Below are 8,072 nucleotides of genomic sequence, written 5' to 3' on the forward strand. Positions count from 1 at the left end.
AACATGTCAATCAAAAGTTAGTGTTATTCATCTGGATCAATTCACTATGACATGTCCTGAACTAGCGCCCCGAAAAAGAAGTTGTTGCAAACAAGCTGAAAAACTGAACAGTGGATAGTAGTTGCACGTTTGCTGAGATTTGTGAGATAGGCATGAGAAATCCGAAGGGAGAGAGCAGATTTCAGGGTTACGAAAAAAATAAGTGTTTCTTATTATCGGTGTTAAGGGTTCTTTCATTATGACTAATGTGTAGTTGATGATGCTTTTCTTCTAAATCTCAGCATGCCCTTTTTGCAACCACCAGGTGGCAACATATGAATGTCGTCGTGCAGCTTTCTTTTTGGTGAACACACATCAATTTTTTCTCCGTTGCAACACACGGGCATTTGTGCTAGTCTCTCCATATAATAATAAAGCATGAATTGAGTCCCTGGGTTCACCGTCACGGCAATTTTGCACAAAAGCCCCTATGGTTTTTATTATTCAACCCGTAGTCTTAGTTATCAAGTCACGCCGAACGGATACGAGCAGAAAAAAACCGCACGACCCATGACCCTGCCCCAATCCCATCTTCCACCTCCAGCGCGCCGCCACCCTCGCCACGCCGCCGCGCGCCGCCTACCCCACCCACGTGGCCTTCCACCGCCGACGACATTCGACGCTGCATCCGTTGCCTGCTCCCCCATCCCTGCTACCACGGCGCCGCTTGGACTCCATCCCACTGCTTCCACCTCGGCAATGGTTCCCCCAACCCGGCCGGCTTCGCCATCCCGACGCACTCCACCACCCGTTAGACCAGTCTGCCTGGCTCCCGTGGCGACGGCGCACTCCACCACCCATTGGACCAGTCCTCCTGGCTCCCGCGGTGAACATCGCTGCAACCCCGCTGTCGCTTCCCACCACAGCCGCTGGCCTACTCCACCTGCACGCCACTTCCCGACTTCCCCTTGACGCGCCGCGTGCTCTCTAGCCTCCGGCTAGCTGTGACGCGAGGTGAGCTTGGTTGCTTAGCAAAGTGTGTGCAGGCCATATCGCTTCAGAGGATTGGAAGTCAAAATCTTGTAGCTATAGGCTGTAGCTCTTCGGATGAGATGGGAGTGGATGAGAAGATCAGATCCTAATATACCATGGCAAAGATTACTGGAAGCGGTGGATGATTTTGTACGTCAGCTCTTTAATAGTTTGGTCATATTGAGTGATGTGGGAGATGGGCGTACAACTTTTTTTGGACTAACAAATGGATGGAAGGCTTTGATGTTAGTGATTTTGCGCCATCCTTACTACTGAAGATCAGTCCGCGCATCCTGAATAAGTGCACAGTCTGGGAAGCTCTCCATAACCATCGATGGCTGCAAGATATTGCTAGCATGGCGAGGTCCATCCGAACGAACAGGTTCAGCTGGGCACCTTATGGATAGTTCTCAACTATGTCCAACTTGACAATGCTAGACCGGATGTGTTTCAATGTTCCGGTGGCGCGCATTGTGTTGGTCATATTCGTGTCCTTCTGTGCTGGATACCTCACTCAGCTTTGCCAATCTAGCCTGAGTTCCTCTTCAAGGCAATGCTTACTAAGTTCGTTGTGTGAAATTTACAGGAGTTATTTGAAGAATGGACTCACTATGCGGCTAGATGTTCCCATTGGATGCCCTTGCAAGAAGTATTGTTGCGGTGGGTACAGCGCCACGGCCCCTCCCGCATCAACACACTGGTCCTCCATATGCAAAGGTAGGTAGCTACTGATGCTCTTATCTTTCTGCAACTTCAGTGTAGCATGCTAACAGAGCTAATATTGTGTTGTTTTCTTATGCAGGCCTATGCAAAACTTGTATCATTTTCTGAACAAAGAATGGACTCATATGCTAATGTTGATGCCCAAGTTTCCTTTGAAAGTAGTTCAATAATAATATAACACCAATGTACGTAATTCTAGTTTTCATTCCAGTGTAGTTGCTACTTCAAAGACGCACACGGTCCACCCATACGATGCTTCTAGCTCTTCAGATTTTACACCATCGCTCCATGTAAATGCAGTTATCCTTAATGCAGATATTGCATGCAAAGTTTCAAACAATGACATAATGACTTTGCTAAGGACCTAAGGTGATCTTTTGAACTGTGCCTGACTGCAAAATAGTCATGGTTAAGCCAATAGTCAGATCTGGCCTATTTGATAATGCTACTATACAAGAAACAAATATCCCTATACATCTAGCGTACAACCAAACAGTTAAAGGAAAACATTGCAGGAAACTGAGATTGAAAACCTGTACATGTAGGCTTTAACTTCCTATGAACATACTTCTGATGGTTCTTGCGACAACACGAGATAAAACAAGGTTACTTAAATCCGCAGGTGGGAGGAGAAATTGCTATTGTTATTCTGGTGAAAGCTGCATTGGAGAAGAGTACGTGCAAAAGCAATCATGATGCACGGTAAGTCCTCCTACTGATTTCTGAACAAAAAACAGTCATGATGCCCTCTTCGTTGCTGATATTCTACAATTACTGGAGTTGCAATTCTTGGCATGATCATATGTGTACGCAATGTGAATATACACGAGGTGGCGTAGCAGGAGTAGAAAAAGTGCAGCTCAAAGTGAGTGCACCTGTATAATTTCCTAGAATTATTTTCTTGGCAGAAGTTACTATCTTCTCATTATGTAATAGGACTGTAAATTTAAAGAAGTAGAAATTCACAATTAATACCAGTGTTATAACTTAGGAGAGGCTCATGTGGATCAACTGTTTTTCTCAGCCCATGGGAGATTGTTGGTAAGATCAAGCCATACCGCCCCCTTTGCACCTTGCTATATTGCAAGTCTTGAAAAGCCTTCTAGGTAACAGTAGCAGCATTGTGAAGGAGAGACAAAAGTTTTCTGTTCCTTTTATTTGGAGGTTAAACTTTGAATGAGAACAGCTTGGTCACAACACGCATGATGAGCTAACTAAGACTGATTTGATCTTCTGGTTTAGTTTTCTTCCTTAGTCCCACATTAATCTATTGAATTTACTTTGTTCACTGATGGATTCACAAGGATATGAAGAATCAATGAATTAATATCTTTTGAGGTTAGATTCCTGATGCACTTAGCTAGATAAACTATATTTTAGTACAAGTTGATTAGTGAATTGACATTGTGTGTTGATGAATAAAATAATATGAATATTGTCATGTTTGGCATTTCATCTCTCCATGCTCTCCCAAGTGTCGCCTCCTCCCTTGATTTAATTTATTATTTAATAAGATTAAAATAATATGCATACAAGCAAAAACATCCCTAATATTAAAAAATGGTTGACCTGGTGGTATGCTATTTGAGCTCATGTCATGGAATTAAAGAGGTTGAACTCAGCAGTCAAGTATTAATAGCAAACGACTTCAGTTCAGCAACATGTATTGGACATTTGTTAGTCAAGTAGTATCATGATTAGCTCATGAAGGTAAAGGCTTTGTATAGGGGGTCAAGGAATTTTGGAGGTAATTTACACATAGTTGAGTTGACCAATTGTTGGGTGGAGGAGTAGGAGGATGAAGACAACGTTTGGGCGCCTATGCGTTGCCTCAAGGGCCTTCTTGCCCTTCATTGGCGTCCAGTAGGGCGCGTGCTCACTAAGGTTGACATGTCCTGCCGGCTGTGGGGGCATCATGGTGATGGTGGACAATGGACAAAGAGGTGGATCCCTGGCAGGATCGTATACAATGTTTGTGTATGCATTGTGACGTCGGTGTGCATTTGCATGATGATGGGATCAACTTTCTCTCCCCGTTGCAAGTCAATTGCTTGCGTCGGTTCACCATAACTCTCTATTTTTTTATGATCATTTCGTTCACCGTCATCCTCTTTTTTTATGATCGTATCGTATGTTGACCCTCGCTGGTTTTCCGCTCAATCCGTTTCTAATGTTTGAGATCGAACGAGAGAGACGAATGAATAGTAAGGCAAAAATGCTTGATCTCTTTCATTAATGATTAGGCTTATATACAATCTGAGAGGACGCAATAGAGAGATGCGTCCGTTCCCGAACAGCGCATCGAGGGATGCGATTGTTGCGGGTGTCGGTTGGAACAAGGGGAGATTTCCCTTTAATTAAGTGTCATAATTAAATCCTAACAAGATCATGTGTGTGAGCCATGTGCCGAGGATTAACAGGAGGCCTAAATTGTTCGGAGAATGTATTTTTTCCTAAACCCTGGTGACTACCTATCGGCTGTCATTGTTCGATATCATGTTGCTGGTATGCGTTTTGGTGTAGCGAAGCACAAGTTGTCGTGCTACCACATACACACCAATTTATTTTCCCGTTGCAACGCACGGTCATATTTCTTAGTCCTAGTCTCTCTCTAATCTTTCCCTAATTAATAATAAAGCACGGATTGACTCCATGGATTCACCGTCACAATACGCTTCTTCCCATGAATTTACGCTTTTAGTTTTCTTTCAACATGTCTATATTTTTTCTAAAATCCAAGGTGGTACTAATCTATCTATGTTTATATGTATATAAGAAAAACCTGAGAAGGTAAATCCTCTTTCTTTCCGTGTCCAACTATGCCAGGTCGTCCGTCGTCCGTACTATGCCAGGTCTTCTACGTCGTCCCGCGCACATCCGACTTCTTTTCTACCGGTGCTGATCCGGACTGCTTTTCATACCAGTGTCTATCCGATTTTTTTTGTATAAAAGTGTAGGCACCTATAACCTCCGTACCTGTCCTCTCGCTCCGTCCACGAAGAGGAGAGGAGTATCTGCCCTATGGACGCCGTCGCCGCACTCCTTTGTTGTCGTCGGACACCGACCCAGAGGTGCTTGCCCCTCGAGGTCGCGTTGACGCCGACTCGGCCACCTCCTAGGATGCGGCTCCCCAATGACGCCGCCGCCCCAGGGTTCACACCGGTGCCGCCTCTCCAGTCCTGGCTTCAGCCCCTCTCACCGTAAACCTCAGCAATGGCTCCTGCCCACGCCAATACCCGCCGCCATGAGCTGCGCACGGATGCCCTAGATGGCAGCTACGACGATGGCCGAGACGCTTATCCTCCACCGCTACCTCCTGAGAACCCGTGGGCCGTGGCGAGCTCCCTTCCCAGTTCCCACTACCCCGCCACCCTGGCCGGCTCGTGCACGTGACCATGGTGATGTAGGTTTGCAGGGGATATGAGTTGCTCTGATTCCTGAACCCGTAGAAGCAGTGTCGCCTAGCTGGCGATGCGGCAGGCACAAGGAAGATCCTATACTAATCTTTCCCATCCCCTTGCAGCAAGCTGCGTAGGCCCCCGCCACCGGGTCACAGCCTGAACGGAGCCCCAGTTGGCTCGCCCTTGCTCTCCACCTGTGGCGCCGGTGGCGTGTGCGCAACGGATGAGGCCCCGCACTCACGCTGCCGCAGTGTGGATGGAGCTCCGCCGAGTCCATGAGCTCCCGAGCCGGGCGACGGCGCGTATTGATCTGAAAAAGGCCACCAACCCAATGCAGCCTCTCCCCACTCCCTTTCTTCTCCATATTATAATATCCTTTGATATCAAGTTCTAGCTGTACATTAACCGAAGCATCTCTTTTCTGATCAGTTATACATCAAACAAAGCATCACTTTTCTGATCAATTAAGGAAAACATGTCAGGATGGTTGATGCTTGATGCAGCGGAGAGTCACATGTGCATTGCCGACAGTTTCAATTTAATCGGGCTTCCGACTGGAGGAACAGAAGCGACTCTCCGTTCTCCAGCCATTAAGTTCATTACTGAATAACAAAATCAGCTTCAGACCTAAGGTTTGATCAGGAAAATTCAGCTATGTCTATCTATGTGCATTGGTCTTAATTTTTTTAGATGAGCAAATTGTCTACTTCCATAGGAAGTGGATGGGATGATCTACATAGCCTCCTGCAGCACCGGATTCAAGGAATCAGTACAACAGTGTGGCCTCTTACTAGACAGTTTTCTTCTCTCTGCTTTCGAGAATGCTAGACACTTTTCAGTTTTCTTTGATGCTGATCTAAATGTTTAAATATCTGGATGCGTTTTCTTGAATACAGGTTCGATCTTTGATTATCTGCATAGTATATCTAACCACTCTGACTTTCCTTTATTATTAAGATGCATCAAATCGCAATCCCCTCCAAGAGGAAGGGCCAACTCAAGTAGGTATATACATCCATTGTTTTAAGCAATAAATTCAGAAATCTGAATTGAACTAACTGATTTGGCTTATGTTCTGTAAATGCAGCATCCATGTACGAGAATCTCTGTAATGTAGTTATGTGAACTAGAGGTGTGGTTTAGCAATGTACCTCATACACGGCTGGTTGATGATAAAGATATCTCAGGTTTGCCTTGATTATATTATAAATTACGCAAATCTTTTTAGAAACAGGAAAGTTAAGTTTAAATTGCGTAAAACAGGAAAGCGAACGAGTAGTTTGTACCTCATACATGGCTGGTTGATGATAAATCGGAACTTAAAACATATGGGTTTTACAAGCATCACTTCTTGAACATGCAAAAGATAAATAACAGCTAAAGTTTCATGGACTACACCAGTTTCTACAGCTAAAATGTCTACCATTGTTGAATCTCTATTACTGTGGAGTAGCATGTTTTGGGGCATATACTTACTTACATACTTTGTTCCTTTAGAGTAATATAATCTTCTCGATGTGTTAATTCACTTATTTTTCACACATGATGAATCCATAGTTGTTCGATTTAGCCAGAATAATCTCTTCTTTGTTAATAATAGTTTTATATAACATTACTTATATCAGGTCAAGTAGCCTCTCATAATGAAATACTGCATTTTTTTGCCGATCTCTCTCGAAATGATTGTTTACAGATAAAATTATTTGTAGAGATGGAGGACCTCGTAACCGACCATGTTGGGAGCTTGTGAAGAAATAGTATGTTGCTGTATGGAGGAATCCTTTAAATAACTCTTGCTACATGAGTCAGTGATCCTGAGGCAAACCTCCACTTTGTGATAGTGATGATAATTCCAGATAATGTTTGGTATTTTTTTAACCCATCTAATCTACTTTTATTAGTTAAGCCTCAATTTGGTTTGAACATTTGCAATAATACTAAATTCATAAAGATGATCTTTACGGTTTAAATAAACTGTCTATGGTTTTTCTAGAATTGTTCTGAACATTGGCATAATTATACATTCATCTCTTGCGGAGTAGTCTCATGATTTTGACTTATTTTTTCCTTGTTGGTGATTCCTAAATGTGTGATACTGATACCTATTGCAGTTTTGTTTCAGATGCAACCTTCAACTATAGAGGTTTCAGTTTCCTGATGGCCGATTTCTTCTTTGCGAGTCTTCCTTTTTCTTATGTTCACAAGGTGTACAATTGTCTATAGTATTTGCCAAGTTTAATCTAATGTCTAGATAAAAAAATTGCATGCCAGGAAATAAGAAAGTAGCATTTTAAGGTGAACTTTGTATGAATCCTCCCGCTCCCGCCAACCCATTCTTCAATTAGTTAGTATCCTCAAGTCACGATGTATCAATTTTGCCATGCAAGACGTTATGATAAAATAGAGGATGTAGACTGACTATGGGTCTTGAGTCTTGCTTATTGGGATGGATGTATGTGATTGTTTTTCTCCCGTTGCAACGCACGGGCATATTTCTTAGTTTACTTTATACCCGTTTCAACGCACGGGCTCTTTTGCTAGTAATAATAAAGCACGAATTGAGTCTCCGGATTCACCGTTACAATACGCTTCTTTCCGTGATTTTACGTTTTCAGTTTGAATTTTAAATATATACGTGAGGTGGTACTAATTTTGCCATGCAAGACGTTATGATAAAATAGAGGATGTAGACTGACTATGGGTCTTGAGTCTTGCTTATTGGGATGGATGTATGTGATTGTTTTTCTCCCGTTGCAACGCACGGGCATATTTCTTAGTTTACTTTATATCCGTTCCAACGCACGGGCTCTTTTGCTAGTAATAATAAAGCACGAATTGAGTCTCCGGATTCACCGTCACAATACGCTTCTTTCCGTGATTTTTCTCCCGTTGCAACGCACGGGCATATTTCTTAGTTTACTTTATATCCGTTCCAAC

General features: G+C 43.3%; 1 long non-coding RNA gene across 10 annotated transcripts; it reads left to right on the forward strand.

Moving 5' to 3' along the window:
* The first annotated feature begins 507 nt into the window (after positions 1-507).
* Positions 508-7,556, forward strand: LOC125551351 (uncharacterized). 10 transcript variants are annotated; one of them, XR_015600710.1, is made up of 8 exons: positions 508-1,728; positions 1,814-1,919; positions 2,357-2,436; positions 4,561-5,767; positions 5,851-6,136; positions 6,223-6,322; positions 6,845-7,001; positions 7,247-7,556. It is a non-coding gene; the product is annotated as an uncharacterized LOC125551351 (long non-coding RNA). The 10 variants fall into 10 exon arrangements; XR_015600715.1 differs by having other exon boundaries at positions 6,093-6,136; XR_015600709.1 differs by having other exon boundaries at positions 4,561-5,137; positions 5,258-6,136.
* The last annotated feature ends 516 nt before the right edge of the window (positions 7,557-8,072 follow it).

The sequence above is a fragment of the Triticum urartu genome, chromosome 4A (genome assembly GCF_056163025.1).
Source record: "Triticum urartu cultivar PI428250 chromosome 4A, HENAU_Tu73, whole genome shotgun sequence".
Taxonomy (NCBI): domain Eukaryota; kingdom Viridiplantae; phylum Streptophyta; class Magnoliopsida; order Poales; family Poaceae; genus Triticum; species Triticum urartu.